Source organism: Coenobita brevimanus, chromosome 54 (genome assembly GCF_032717465.1).
Source record: "Coenobita brevimanus isolate Jiangsu-jjx chromosome 54, ASM3271746v2, whole genome shotgun sequence".
Taxonomy (NCBI): Eukaryota; Metazoa; Arthropoda; class Malacostraca; order Decapoda; family Coenobitidae; genus Coenobita; species Coenobita brevimanus.
Genome location: NC_137007.1, coordinates 3,453,075 through 3,469,568, shown reverse-complemented (window position 1 = coordinate 3,469,568; position 16,494 = coordinate 3,453,075). Strand labels below are relative to the sequence as shown.

Below are 16,494 nucleotides of genomic sequence, written 5' to 3'. Positions count from 1 at the left end.
TATTAAGTGAAATTTTAGATCTGACGAAAGTTGGAGACAGTTTCGTGGTCGTGAATAATTATGTGATTTCTAATACAGACCTTCATGACCTGTAGATATTGTTATAGTGAGGGAAGTAATGTAGCTGATCGGCACTGCTTCCTTTATTACCTACTGGAAACACTGGGATTGAAGTGAAACATCAGGAAGGAGCAGAGAAGCTGTCATTCAGATGAAATTTTGTGATAAATGAAGGAAAGTAACTCTTGTCTGAAGGTGCTGCTGGGAAAAATAATTACTAATGGAATACTGTGAATATATGAATGCCTTTGTGTAGTTTATAGACAGTTTTATAAGTGTATCAAGACTTAAACAGCGACCATAAATGATACAGTACAAGAGGACTTATATGACAAAGGACAGGGACAAAAGAAGGAAGCTGAAACTACATGTACTTAAAGCCTATCACCATACCACTTGAGAGGCAGTAACCTTGATTTAATATACTTCCGATCATTTGCTTGTCATGTCTTAGATTTGCCTTAGCAGTGTCGGCAGGAAATGACAGTCTGTGTGTTTCTCGTTCCGCCTCAGAAAACAGATCTAAGTTGCAGGAATACGGTTATCGACAGGACTTTTGCCAGTACTAGAAAGGAGAATACAGATTGTTCCTATTATTCTACTTACAAAATTAGTATTAGTTACGAGAGGAAAATTATCTGTATTTTTTTGGTCACTTTCAAATCCACAAACTTCCCATGTCTAGTTCTATCCTCCCGCCGGGAAAAAAAAAAAAAAAAAGTAAAAAAAAAAAAAACTAATTTTTAAAGATTTTTGTATGACTCCGACCACTGAATGAGGACCTGCTGCCTTCCTTTCTCTCTCTCTCTCTCTCTCTCTCTCTCTCTCTCTCTCTCTCTCTCTCTCTCTCTTCGCGTGTGGTGGTAATTAAATTCAGGGCATTATTTCCTCAGTGGAGCGGCTTCATTTCCCTAAGCTCAGGTGAGGTCGGGGTCGCTACAGAATTATTGCCGTGGACTATACATCACATCTTCAGCGCTGGGTAGCTTGATAGATGAATAGATAGATAGATAGGTAGATTAGAGAGAGGACTGATAGATAATAATTAGACGACACTTTCAATGACTAAAAAAATTATAGATTGTTAAGAATAGATAATTAGATTGACACTTATAATTACTGAAGGTAATATAGATTGTTACGCAGTTTACACAGAGAGAAAGTAGATTATGCAAGTAGAGAACGATAGACTGACATGGATAGATATAAACAGATAGACAAATATATAGACAGACAGATAGACAGACGGATGTATTAACTGGTAGATAGATAAACAGTTATACAGGTAGATAGACAGCAGGATAGATAGCCTTATTACCTGTTTAGAAATTGATCGACATAATTATTAATGCAATTTTCAAAGACTATTACATAGCCTTAAAAGATACGTCGTCTGGAGTAATTATAGGCTTCAGGAAACTTTTATATACGAGAGATTTTCCGAAGTCGAAGGGTCCTAAAAATTATAGAAGGCACTGTACATAATTTTTCGAGAGTGCATGCTGTCAGTTTTTTTTTTTTTTTCCCCTTCGCGTTCTGTTTTGTTACGCAGTAGGAATAGAATATTTTGCCGTGATAGTAATGCGTTTTCAGTATTTGAGGATATTATTATTATTATTATTATTTTTATTATTATTATTATTATTGATCCCTAGAGAACGATGAGGGTTTTGTTTCACACTGTTCAGATTCGTAAATAATTTTCCGTGATAATCTGATCTTAAAAACAATGTTCTTAGCGTTTTTCACATTCTGCACAATTTTATCTTTATCATACGCCTGGTGGTCTAGTGGGGTAAGGGACTCCAAAGTGTAATCTTTATGGGTTTACATCCAAGGGAGGGTTGGGGAATACTGTATAGTTTGCCCACATAAGGCTACTCAGGGACGGGCGACTGGTCAACCCCGCCTTAAATTTAGAGACCGAGTTGCCTAGCCCCGGGTCCCTACGCTCACCTGATTGGGCTGAAAAGAATTGGATGATAAATTTTTTCGCATAACCAGTATTCATCCATGGTTAGTAGGCGAAAATACGAGAATTTTTTTCACGTTTTTTACTTTTGTAATATTTGTCCATGAGAATTTTGTACCCAAGACTATTTTCTTTTCTTTTGTCTTTTTTTCTTTTTTTTTTTAAGATTTTATCACTGTAATTTTCTTCCCTTACGGTCAAGGTCTTAGAGTAGAAGGGTTTTTGTTCGACTTTTTTCCTTTTTTTTTTTGTTTTATTGGTGCCACTATAATTTCGTTCTTTTAGACTGTGAAAGCCTTTTTAGAAATAAATTTCACTTTTAACCTATTTTTTGACGATGAAGGTGTTCCCTGAGATTATAAGGAAGTTTTCAGTCGTCTGTTTTTATATATTTATTTATTTATATTTATTTATTTTTTTTCATTTCACGGTATATATAACTCCAGAGATCACGGGGCAGGGAGTTTTTTTTTTTTTTCCACCTGCAAGATTCCACCACAATAATAATATTTCTTTAGATTATGATCAAGGAAAGTTTTTTGCTTAAATTTCACTCTGGCGATAAACTAGCATGATAAATCTGGTCCTGGAGTCTCTGAGAACGGCTTCCTCTGACGAATTTCACTTTTGCAAATATTCTCCCACGTTAAAATAGATCCACAGAGACTTGCCAGGGAGAGTGGCCCGTAATGCGAACTTTACCATTGGTCCAGCAGTCGTACAAGCCGAGCCTTATCTTTATTGACGGTGAAATTTGCGTTAATAAGGAGAGATTTACTGCTGGCCGAGCGTATAGGTGAACTTGGCTATTTTATGGGGGGATTTATCGACCGGGTAATGATGGATTTTTGATGAGTTATGGGCTCTCACCTCCTTCCCCCTGAGTAATGGGGCAAGGAGGGAGCGTTGGGGTTAGTTTGTGGGTTTTAGCTTAGTTGGGCCTCCACTTTTTCAGGCTTTCTTCTCGTTTTTTATGTAGTTCATGTGTTTGCTTCTCTTTTTTTTTTTTTTTTTGGGGGGGGTGTTCTCTTCTCATTACCCTTTTTATTTAACTGATTCTCTCTGTCTGTCTGTCTGTCTGTCTCTGTCTCTGTCTGTCTGTCTGTCTCTCTCTCTCTCTCTCTCTCTCTCTCTCTCTCTCATCTCATCTAAGTTCTTTCTTCGGACCATTATTCATATTCCTCAACTCTCTCTCTCTCTCTCTCTCTCTCTCTCTCTCTCTCTCTCTCTCTCTCTCTCTCTCTCTCTCTCTCTCTCTCTCTCTCTCTCTCTCTCTCAGAATTGCTTTTCCATTAGCTTCGTCCCTACTAGGAAACTGACACACACACACACACACACACACACACACACACACACACACACACACACACACACACACACACACACACACACACACACAAAATGGGAGGGCCTGTGCCACTATCTCATCAAGCCTGTGTTGCCTCCTCTATTGATTACCTCTACATCCATCCTCTCTCTCTCTCTCTCTCTCTCTCTCTCCTTTCTCTTCACGCTGATCCCCGTCTGCTTACATTGGTGTCGCGTTTCTCATATTGACACCCTAAAACAATGGTCTTTTATTACTCTCTTGTCTCTACACCTTTCCCACCCGCACCTCCATCACTCCCATCACTCCCAAACTTAGCTGAACCCCCTTCTGTAACTTCCCCCTAACCCCCTTCCCTTCACTATCATACTGCTCCCTTTCACTTCACCAGTCCCCTTCCTTCTCCCTTCCCCAGCCTTCCCCTTCTCATACCCCTAAACCTAACCCTCCCCTCTCACACCCCTCACTCTCTCCAGATCACCACATATCCCTCTCCCTCCTCCCCCCCTTCTCCCCTATTTTACCAATCCCCTCCTCGGCCAGCCCCCTTACCCCACTACTCCTCCCTCCCTCTCCTCCCCCCCCCTCTCCCCACTTCCCTTCGAGTCTCTGGGGTCTTTGTTTCCAAGGCAACCGATGGACGCTAACTCTGTCACGATCTGTCGGCATCGGTTTTGACTGTCACAATTATTCACGTCCCTCCGCTTTACTAAAACTCATCTAATGCACCATAATTTTGCCTCCTGGTTCGTAAAACACTCACATAAATATGTTCTTGTTCTTGGGAGGAAATAATCGCTGTTAAGTGGTATAGGGAAGCCAAAGTCGGGGTCAGAAATCATAACAGAGAGGTTCCCCAGGCGACGGTGAAAGCGATCAAGAGGGGAAGAGGATGCGGCCCGCCGAAATTTACGGGGTTACAAATTCACCCACCATCCTCTTCACCCACATTTTCTTCCTATAAATATCTTCTCGGCGATTTTCATTTTCATTTTATTTACCTTTGGGCTCCAGATTCCGCGTTGAGCCGCAGCGAAGTTAATTAATTTACGAACTTTGTGTGTGTCACCGGCAAAGGCTCCCGGGAGAGGATTAGACTCGCGCTCTCTCCCCATTGGCTGCTGGCGGGACAAAAACTCGGCTGCCATTGGTGGATCTCGCGCGATGCTCCGTGACTCAGTGATATTCTAATGAAAGATAAGGATGCACATATTTCCCATTGGTCTCCCAGGGCGGCCAATGGGATGTCAGAGGGGCAGAGATGGAGATTCGGTTGGGCAATCGATCAAGGGAATGTGTGACTTCATGCTTCGTTTTAATGGAGAATCGTTAAATGGAGTTACGTTGTTAAATCAGTTCCATTGGGTATTTCGATCCTCCTATTCATTCCATTTCGTTTCAGTGTTTCATAGATAATCCTTTTAATCATAGTTATAATTTTCTGTACTATGACATTTACCTTCAGTGCTGTCTAACCAACCACCATCACTCCATATGTCGGTCACTCAGCCTCCTTCCCGTGGTCTATGGTGGCTCCCGAGCACCTCATTCTTACATGGTTATTCCCACATATGATACGTTAATATTCCCCTGCAGTATATAAATGAAACTGGTATCAAATAACGTCTGAGAGAGAGAGAGAGAGAGAGAGAGAGAGAGACTGAAGAGTAGCAGAACAAATTACAAAGGAAGAGGTGTTGGAAAGCCTCAGAAATTGACGAGAATACGGCGCCCTTGTCACCTCCATTCACATCACCGCTACAGGCATCACCACTCTGACGGGACTTCACGCCGCTACTGTCACCACCATTATGTCAGTAGCACCATCATCACCATCGTCATCATTACTACTAGATAACGGCTCCACCATCACCATTATTACTACCATTGTCACCACCATCACCACCACTATAAGGTAGTCTGTCAACAACCATCACCATCATCACTACCTCTGTTTCTGCTACTAATACCTCCACCATCATTACGGCCACCATTAGCCTACCACCATTTCCAACACCAGTTCCATCGACACCATCACTACCACTATCATCATAATAATCTTCAGAATCATCACTGCCACCATCACCACGACCGTCACCATAATCACCACTACCACCATCACCACGACCGTCACCATAACCACCACGACCATCACCACGACCGTCACTGTAACAGCCATCACTACCATCACGCGTCAAAGATGATTGGTGGCCCTAATGTGGCATGCAATATAATTTGGTTGGAAAGGATACCAGTCCAACGCAGAGAATGGCAGACGGAAGGTGAGCAGGTAAGGAATGGGGAAATGAGAGAGGAGGATGGGAAAAGAAGATAAAATAGAGGAAGAGGAGATGAATGGAATAAAGAAGAGGAGAAGGGAAACGAATAGGATAAAGAGAAGGAGGAGGATAGGACAGGGATAAAGAGGAGGAGGATGCGAGACAGGGATAAAGAAAAGGAAGAGGAGGATGTGAATGTGATGATTAGGAAGGTATATGGTAAGGTGAGAAGGGGGAAATAATGAAGAGGAAAACGGAAAGAGAGGATAAGGAGAGGATAACGCGAGAGGACAGGATGGAGAGGAGGATGTGATTAGGATAAATGGGGAGGTTTAAAGTAAGGCGAGAAGAAGGCGGCAACGGAGAGGAAGAGGCAAATGGATGCTAAGAGGAGGAGGAGGATGCGAGAGGGGAAAGAGGAAGAGTAGGAGGAGGATGTGAATTGGGAAAATGGGGAACCACAGGACGATGCGAGAACTGGAAATTAATGGGCTATAGGAAATAAATGGGGTAAAATGGGGAACTGAAATATAAAAGAGTACCTAATGAAATAGAGATGGCGAATGGGATAAATGGGGAGCAGTGACGTGCTGCAGGAAGTAAGTTGATGGAAAGGAAGATAAAAATGGGGGAAAATAGGAATGGTGAGATGAAAAGGGGGATAATGGAGAAGAAAGGGGTGTAAATGGAGATAACTAGGACCAGTAAACACAATGCAAGTAGAAGTTAATGGAGTGAGGGAGGAAGAGTGATGTGTCGCGGATGGAGGGGTTGTTACTTAGTAGGGACAGAACAATTTGGAAGTTCTTTTGTCGAGGGGAATCTTCACAGGATGCGGCGTTAGGGAATAGATAGATAGATAGATATTGATAAATAAACAGATAATTGGTAAATATACAGGGAGACATAAATAATAGTTTGATAGATAAATAAACAGATAGATGTCATCGTTCGGAAAGAGTTAGAGAGAGAGAGAGAGAGAGAATGGGTGGGGAAAGGAAGTGACTAAGTGAAACGAAAAAACAGATAGCCGTCAGAGGCAAAAATACGGACACAGACATAAAAAGACAAACAGCCCAGGAGAGACAGACAGCGACAGGGACAGAGACAGCAGTAAGATAATAAAGCTGACTCCCTAAGGGCAAAATAAAGATTAAGAAGCACATGAGAAGACAAACAGCGTCTTTATTAAAACATGATGCCCGTAATTACTCAAAATAATGATGGTAGTTAAGATATTCTCATTCCCTCTCTTCTTTTTGTAATTCTGTAAGTGTAATTCCACTGGTACATAAATTACTCTTTCACTACGATGACTGTTCTGTAATTTTTTTTTACATCTTGCTACCGAAGGAGTGTTTGATTTGTAAGATTTTTTGTATGGTGATAAAAGTGTTCATAAATCCAGAGAGAGATTATTATTATTATTATTATTATTATTATTATTATTATTATTATTATTATTATTATTACTGCTACTACTACTACTGAAGTGAAAAAGTTACTACATGACAGTATTGTGATACCAACTCTAACGTATGGAAGTGAAGCTTGGACGTTACTGGAAGGACACAAGTCAAGAGTGAGAGCAGTGGAAATGAGTTATTTAAGAGGAGCCTGTGGAGTCACATGGAGAGACAGGCTGACGAATGAGGATATAAAGGAGCGTTGTGGTGTGGATATGGATGTGATAGGAAGCATTAGGAGGAATACACTGAGGTGGTTTGGCCATGTGGAGAGGATGGTGGGTGAAAGACTGACGAAGAGGGTGTATGTGAGTGAGGTGGAGAGGGGAAGAGGGAGGGGGAGGCCGTGGATGAGATGGAGGGATGGGGGTGGAGAGGCATATGAGAGAGGGGTGTGTGGGTTGGGAGCAGGGCAGTGAAATGGCGGGGAACAGGGCGACTTGGAGGCGATTTGTTTGTGGCCACCCCGAACGGGATTGAGGCGTCTGGCAATAGATAGATAGATAGATAGACTACTACTACTACTACTACTACTACTACTACTACTACTGCTGCTGCTGCTGCTGCTGCTGCTGCTGCTGCTGCTGCTGCTGCTGCTGCTGCTGCTACTACTACTACTACTACTACTACTACTACTACTGCTACCCCTCTTATTATAATCATCACCATTATCATCGTTATTATTACTATTATTTTGGCAGCCGTGATCCCAAAAGCAATCAATGACTCTGTTTTTGTTATGATACACTCTTTTTGCTTTTATAATGTACGAGGGCCAAAAATTATAATAATATTGCTTACAGCATTAATTTTGAGTTGATGATGGAACCAGCCACGCATCTATAATTGCAAGAATTGAACCAGCCACCCATCTATAATTGCTAGAATAGAATTGTGGCGAAACTAAGCAAGAAGAGATCTGGCTTGCAAGGAAAAAAAAAAGCTCAGTGTTGTAAGGAAGAGGGCAGTCTCTCTCTCTCTCTCTCTCTCTCTCTCTCTCTCTCTCACACACACACACACACACACACACACACACACACACACACACACACACACACACACACACATACACACACACACACACACACACACACACACACATTCCAAACACTTAACAGCACTGTGGTTAGTGTGGTCATGTGGACGACTCTCAGCTGCGTTCTCACCACACCTCACCACACCACATCACACCACACAACACCACACTACACCACACCACACCACACCACACCACACCACACCACACCACACCACACCACACAAAACCACACTACACTGTTTCTTTCACTCCATCACACTCTACTACACTGCACCATTAATTCTCAACACCACATTGCACTATACATTCACCCCACACCACACTGAAACACAGTCCCTCGCACCATAACCCACACCATGACTTCCCTGATACCACACCACATCACACCACACCGAACCTCACCCACACTATACGCTGCACCCTTCATCTCCCTAACATCACACTGCACCATCATACTACGCCATGCACTCCCACATAAAACACACACGCACACACACACACACACACACACACACACACACACAGTATCACAAGACAAGAAGCGCCTTGCCCCCAAACTGCAGAATGTGAAATTGGTATGATGTGTCAGATAGCGGCAGAAGACGGGTTGGGGGGAGGGGGTAATAAGGGAGGTTGGGGAGGGGGGACTGTGATGAGAGGCGATGGAGGAGACAGGGAAAACGACGATAAAGAAGGGAGAAAGTAGGCAAGACGATAAAAATAACTAGGAACAACAGTTGAAGGGAGGGGCGACAGGAAAAATAAGGAGAGCTTGGGCAGAGTCAAGTGTGAATAAGAAAACATCCACTTAACTAAGAAGACGAAGAGAATAGCAGCGTAACAAAGATGGCAGTTTTATCACAGTATATTCTTGCTATTACCTGGCTCTCTTATTGACGTAGGAAAACCTCTAGTGGAGAAAAGGGTAATGAAAGCCATGTCTAACACCTCCATTTCAAACTCTCCCTAGGTAAACAGAATCAAGGTAATTGTGCAAGAAGGGGTGTACATAACAAGATTTACGGATTGTGAGTCTGATAAACGCCGGGGAAAGATAAGTAACATGGACTGGAAGAATGTGTGTATAAGGAGGTGAACAGCTGTTTTCAGAGTTTAAGAAAAAAGTGACGATTTATGTTAACAAAATATATATTTGGGGAAAGGTAAGTAACAGGGATTTAAGCCCAGGTAAAAACACAATAACATTTTCTTTAAACATATATCTTAAAATTAAACAACTGACTGCATTATACTGAACAAAATAACAGAGAATACACGAGGTGGACACGTGTACATAGCCGGGTATTGAACAAAGTGCAGTATTAAAATCATGCGTAAAATAAACACACGTATTTTGGGAGTAGTAATAACAGGGCTGATTTTTTGGTGAACAAAGTAAATGATGAAGAAAAATAAGGAACGGAAGCTTGGCCAAAAAAAGTATAATAAGTAACAGTAAATAACATAATGAACAGGTATTTTGCAGGTGAATAACAAAGAGTCTAAGTTATGGTGAACAAGAGAACGCAGTATATAGGAACTGAACTCGTGCAAGTACCATAAGTTTGAACAAAAATTAAAAAGTAATAGTGTAATAAAATATGATCATTTCGTCTTGACAGTAGCAATAAAGTGCGTGAATTATGGTGAACAAAAACTGAACTAGAGAAAGGTAAATAACAGTTGTTTGAACAAAATGTAGAATTAATAACAGTAACACCGTGAGCAGATGACCTGAGAGAGAGAGAGAGAGTAAAATGAACAAATATAAGAAAGTGAAGTAGCTGAACTCATGTATGTAGTCACGATATGTACAGATTGAAGTGTAAATAAATTGCATACTAATATTTGAAGTTATTTTCACGTTAAATAACAAAATACTGAGTTGTGAAGAACACAATAACGGAGAACACAATCACTGAACGTGCGTCGAGGGGAAAAATAAATCAACGGAGTGTGTGATAAAGCGAGGCATAAAAATAACTTGATAACAAATAACCAGAAGATAAATAATAACGACAATAACGGAGAACAGAGCGAATGACCAAGTGGGAGGAAGAATAAATCAAATAAATAACGGGATAAAGAAAGCCCATTGAGGTATAAATAACGATAGTAAAGTGAATAAAAAGAATGAGTTGTGGTGGCGACGATAATAAAATAACTTGATGGCGAGCAACGAGGAATAGAACTGAAAAATGAACGCGTGGACAGAGCAGACACGTAAGTAATGAAAAAAGCAAGAATATCATCATCATCATCAACAAACATTATCATCATCGTCAACATCAGCAGCAACAGCAATCATCACTTTCATCATCTTCATCATTCCCACTTTAATGTCTCTTCTCTCCATTTTAGGTGCTTTCCATACATACTTCATCCATCAGTTTCGATCACTGTCTGCACTTTTAAATTTACGTATTAAAAGTGAGTAGTAAGAAAAGTTAGAAGCTCATTCCTCAGTCCTGTAGTCTTGGCCACTTAAGGGAAGATTTCTAACCCATGCCCCTGGTGGCAATACATAATCAAAAACCCATTCAGGTGTCTCTTGAGGATTCACACCTAGCGTCATTAAAGAAAATAATAATAATAATAATAATAACCATTGAAATAAGAAAACGGAATGTAAAAAAGACGGTGAAATACTATAAACAAAGAAAATCTATCTGTAATTAACGAAAATGATCAGAGGTAAATGGAGGGTAAACGAAAACAGAGACGAGTTAGTTATAATAATGCAGAATAACTAAGCATTCCAGGAAGCGGCTGAGTAACGAGACGCTGAAAAGTAGGAAGAGACGAAATACTGCGACGAGGAAGGCAAGCATGAACACAAACTTAGGGAAGAGCAGAGAAATTATGAGACTAGAAGCGAATAATGAGAGGCAGACTTTAGCAAAATATATTAAGGCGGAATTTCGTATAAGGAGGAGAGATAAGAATAGGAGGGCGTAATGGGAAGAGGTCAGGGGGTTGGCTAAATATAACTTCCAAATAACTCCTTTGATAAACCCATGTCCGGACTCGAAAATAACTCTGATATAATGAGAAAAAAAATGTGACAAAATGAAATGTAACTTTCTGGCAGAACCAAAGGAAGTGTGTTTCTGTGATGCAGAGGAAAAAAAATAATGATACGAAAGGAAAAAGTTAATGATGTTGCGAAAGGATAAAAAGTTAATGATATTACGAAAAGAAAAACAACTTCGTGATGTAACGAAGCGAAAAATACTTTGTCACGAAAAAGAAAAAAATAACTAAGACATGTAATGAAAGAGACTAGCTCAGTAACATTATGAAAGGGAAAAAATACTTAAGAATTATCGATGGGAAAAAACAACTTACATATATATCTAAAGTAAAACAAATTACTTTAATGTAACGAAAGAGAAAATAGCTCAGGGATATAAGAGAGGGTAGTGGTGGGTGCATTTAAATATTTATCGTAATTAAAGGAGGGAAAATCGAGCATTCCAAGTGTTAATAGACTTCTTTTTTTTTTTTTTCGCAATTTGTTTTTATATCTCTCGCTAAATAAAATCGTCTTTTGGTAGGCTGGGTGAAATAGGACGTCCGAAGATGGCAAAAATGGGTAGAAAAATTAAACTGAAAATATAAAAGACAACATTTTGAAAAAGTGCTATTAAGCGAGCAACAACCTTACATGTGACTTCTAGAGCCAAATTATCGTTGGCATAGGTTTCATTGCACCTTCTCATAAGCGATTTGTTTTGAAAAATACCCTTTAATGTTTCTCTAGTGTATTGCCTGTATCCTTTTTAATATCGATATTATCAGCAATAGTGTCATGCATAAGGCTTATTCAAGTCCAGTGAGCAAGATAAATCGCCAAGGAAGAGGGGTTACGAAATCCCCAGAGTCAACAAATACACAAGCTATGATCCAAATCCTTACTAACATCACTCCCCCCATCGCCAGCCAATCATATTCCCTCAGTCATGCTCGGGGGCGGAGTTTGTATGCCAAGATAAGCTGACTGTAGTATAGAAAAGCGAGACTCTATACGCTTATTGATGATTAGGGAGATTTTAATAGTGTCTCATGGATTCGGGACGGTGGAAGGAGTATGTGAGGCAAGATTTAGAAATGTCATGTCAGATTTTTTCTTTCTTTTTTCAGACAAACAAGAAAGTGAAAATGAGGGCAATTTAAAAGCGAGAATGAGAGTTAAATATGATTAATGGGGCGAATTGTAGTTTGGTGTAATTAAACAAGGCATTAAGATTTATTGTCCTTGTTAGAACTGGAGCCTCGTTAAGTTAGTGACAGTTACCCGGGGCGTGCAAACAGTCGGGTAGTTAGTAGGGCAGTTAATGGTGCCCGCTCGGAGGAGAGCCGTAGTTATGGCTTGTTGGAGAGTAGTTATATAGAGAACAGGGAGCTTGTTAGAGGAGAGAGAGTAGCGGTTTTTGGTGTGTGTGTGTGTGTGTGTGTGTGTGAACGTAATTGCAATCTAACACTTGCACAATTATATAACTCCAGTGGCGAATGTAGTTTATTTTAACTTTTTTTTTTGTAATGTTCTGTTTTTCCCTTTAATTAGACCCTTCAGTACGATGGCAGGCTTTATTTCATTCGTGCTTCCGTCACACGATTCTTTCCTGCTAATGAAGGAGTAGGAAGCAGTCTCCATGAATCCCCTAGGAACAAAAATAAATCAATAAATAAAAATCTATATCCATCGGTCCTTTCTCTAGACATATTTATTCAGATCTTAAAATGTTGACGAGATTGATTATTTAGTATGTACATGATTTTTAACATTAAGACTTTTATATTTACTATTTCTTTTTTAGCCTGTTCATAGCGAAAATCTTCCCAAATCTGATTGAAATTGTCTGCGTTTAGAAAAAAATATATTAGGGTACGTCATGGTCTCTCAAGGATTAACCTAGATTTATTTTAACCAATTTCTAGATGGTCAGAGGTTTTCAGAGGTAAATCAAATTCAAAGTGTAATATTATAAGGCATTTTGGACCATTCAGAGGCTTGGCAGTCTCCTCGTCACATGAAATCGTCACCAATTTGCAGTCTCCCATTTTCTCCTCCCTCTCGGTGGTTCCCAAATTAAGGGTGAATTATCCTACTAGAGTAATTTGACCTTCTCACTGGGACAATTGGGTTCTCTGGGGACAATATGGGAAGTTGAGGATATAAAGTACACATTTTATATAGGCTACTCCACTTTGTTTTTATGATCAGCTTTCTCTGTTATATCAGCTTTTTCCTTCAGGCCTTTTTTTTTTTTATATCAGTCTTTATCTTCAGCTCCTCTGCTCCATCTACAGATCCCTCCACCTCTCCTTCACAGCCCCTTTCTCCTCTTTCTCCCCTCCTCCACTCCCTTTCATTCACCAACTCTCTCTCCATCTTCTCTCCTCCAACTCCCTACTTTCCTTCGCCAGCCTTCTCCTCACACTTCACTCCACCTCTCTCCCCTTCACCTGTTCTTTTCCACTCCCACGTCTCTTCCACATTTTCCCCTTTCATGTCATCTTCACATTCTCCTCTTCCCTCACTTGCAGTTATTCCCCCCTTCCATCCCCTTCCACCTCTCCCATCTGTTTTCCCGTCCCTCTCCCACCCTCTCCACCCATTTCTCTGTGCCTCCACCACCCACTTTACCATCTTTCCACCTCCTCCACCTCCCACTCAACCATCTCTCCACCTTCTCCACCCCCTTCTTCCCCGCCAGCGCCTGGATAGAGTCAATCAGGGGCAATGAAGAGATCGATGAGGCTCCAGCACCTATTTACCTTCCTGAGTAATGGCCGACAAATTGCTAGTTGAGCTGGTTACACGTCGCACCTACCACCACAACTACCACCACACTACCACAACTACCACAGTCACGTCATCACACTTGTACCTTCACGCCCACCACAACTTCACCACCACAACTACCACCTTAACTACCACCATTACTCCCAGACACTACTACAACTACCACGATCACGTCACCACATTTGTACCACCACACCCGCCACAACTACCACCACACTACCACAACTACCACCATAACATCACCGCACCTGTACCATCACGCCTACCACAACTTCACCACCAACACTTCCGATACTGACCAGGTTAATGAGCTCCAGGTGACCGCTCCAGTGGGATAAATCACTCCTAAGCTGAATAAAATCGTCCGGGATCAACAAGACGTAAAGGCAGGTAACATACTCGGGCTGAAGTGGCTTTAAATACGCACCCATCGACTGGAGCTTCTCACGTTGTCATGGAAACCGCCTGGGCCGGAAACCAGAACCAGGAAAGGAACCAGCTGGGTCAGTTCGTTTCCGTGGCAACATATTTTTTTTTTGTACAAGGTGTGTGTGTGTGTGTGTGTGTGTGTGTGTGTGTGTGTGTGTTTTCTTCCTTCATGTTCTACCTATAGCTTCCACTGTTTTTTTTTACCACTTCAGTACGAGGGGCCTATCCTAGCCTCAATAAAATCGTCTGTTCGTAGCAAGAGTAGAATTGAAGGGACGTCATCGTAGTGAAGGGATTAAGCTCAGAAAATCGTATGGCAGTAGAAAAAATAAAATACAAAACACGTCCTAGTTCTGAAGAGGCTAAACCTTCCTTTAGTCTATTCATTTTCACCTGAGAGAACTGGGCAACCCTCACGACGTTAATACTAAACTGTGATTTATGAGGCAGGCATGAGTCTCCTTGGTTGCTAGTCAGATCCATCCTCCAATCCAGCCGTACTGAGCTGGAAAGGGTTACAGATCATTTTCAGATTAACGACATATACGAAATGTTGTGTTGATGAGGGCTCAGTCGATTGACGTATATGTTATCGTTGTTAGCGTCCCTCAGAAGAAATTGATGTTGGTAGTAAATGTCGTGTATTTTTAGCCAAGGTTTTTGCTGATGGAATGGAGAGCAAGACCATTTTCCTGTGTTGCTATTACGCCTTATTCTCGTTGACAAAAATACATCAATATACAAAAATACAGCAAGAATGCGCGGTTTAGTAACAGCACAAGGAGACTCCATATCACTATCTATCTATAGCCTGACGCCTTATTCCCGTAAGGGGTGGTCACAAACAAATCGCCTCTATGTCACACTTATCCTTATTTTCACAATTCACACCTTAATATAGTTTGGTATGCTAATCAAGTCTCTGCAGTATTGAAACAGTTTGCCTCCAAAGCATTCAAGAGCAGAGTTAAAGTGTAATATACAAAAATACTGTATTGTGGAGGAGGTTCTGCCAAATCTCTTTAACCAGAGAGAGTATTCGTCCCGGTATTATGTTTCGTCATTGTCACTTCACGTTCAATTTTATATCTAGAACATTTATAACTCAATACAATATTTTTTTTTTACTTTATAACACCTACACCTTTAACACTGTATACCATATCATATTTACTTTAATTACTAGACACTATATAACTCAGCACACAGGTTATATATATGCTGTTTTTTTCACTTATGCCTCTGACCATTATATTAATTTCCTCAGTTATATCATGGACTTTTGTTTCACTGTGGTATTTGTATCTCTTATTTCCCCTAATGACTTTTTTCTCGTTATATCGTTAGCAATATGTTGATGCCTGCAAATACTTGAATACATTGATGTCTTTTAGTTCATAATGGCTACCTTCAGACAACTTGATGTAGTTCACGAGGACCCTCTTTGTTTGAAGGGATTTATGACAATTCCAATATCTTCATCACAGTTTCGACGATTTTTTTAAAGTAATCTTGCTACAGACATATTACTTTATTTATACAACCAAGGAAAGGCCTCTCATAGTCAGGATTTGGCTCCCCACATCCCTCACTGTCCAGAGTACGTTGATGTCTTGTTTATGTCATCTCTCCTCTCCATCACCACGTCAATCATTGCCATCCTATCTTCATCCCTCCTTATCACCTTCTTCATCATCAAAACTAGCCAGTATCCTCATTATTGGACCACTTATGCGCCATTACCTGTCCTATCTTCGTCGTCATCCGTCCTAGCTTCAGTCATATCATCTTGCACTATTATCTCATTACCAGTGAAGATATCTGCGGGTAATGCTTCTTTCACTTCCGTTTGTCTGCATTTTCCCCTCTTCAATCGCTTCTGTGTCTTTGTTTACTGTCACTCCTTTTCCTTTGTTTTCGTTACGCCTTTTCGCTCTCTCACTTGGAATATCTGTATCTTTCAGTTCCCCCTTTATCACTATCATCTGAGTTCACTTTCACGCCAGCAGCGGTTTGAATATTTTTTCAGATATCATTTCCCCATCATTTTCATCATCATCGTCATCACATGTCTTATCTCCGACTGTGCTCTCCTACATCATTCCTTATTAAG

The 16,494-nt window shown here is 40.7% G+C and overlaps 1 protein-coding gene across 1 annotated transcript in view; it reads left to right on the top strand.

Moving 5' to 3' along the window:
• The window catches only part of ss (aryl hydrocarbon receptor spineless), a 725,723-nt gene that overhangs the window by 308,518 nt on the left and 400,711 nt on the right, over positions 1–16,494 (top strand). The window lies entirely within an intron of this gene.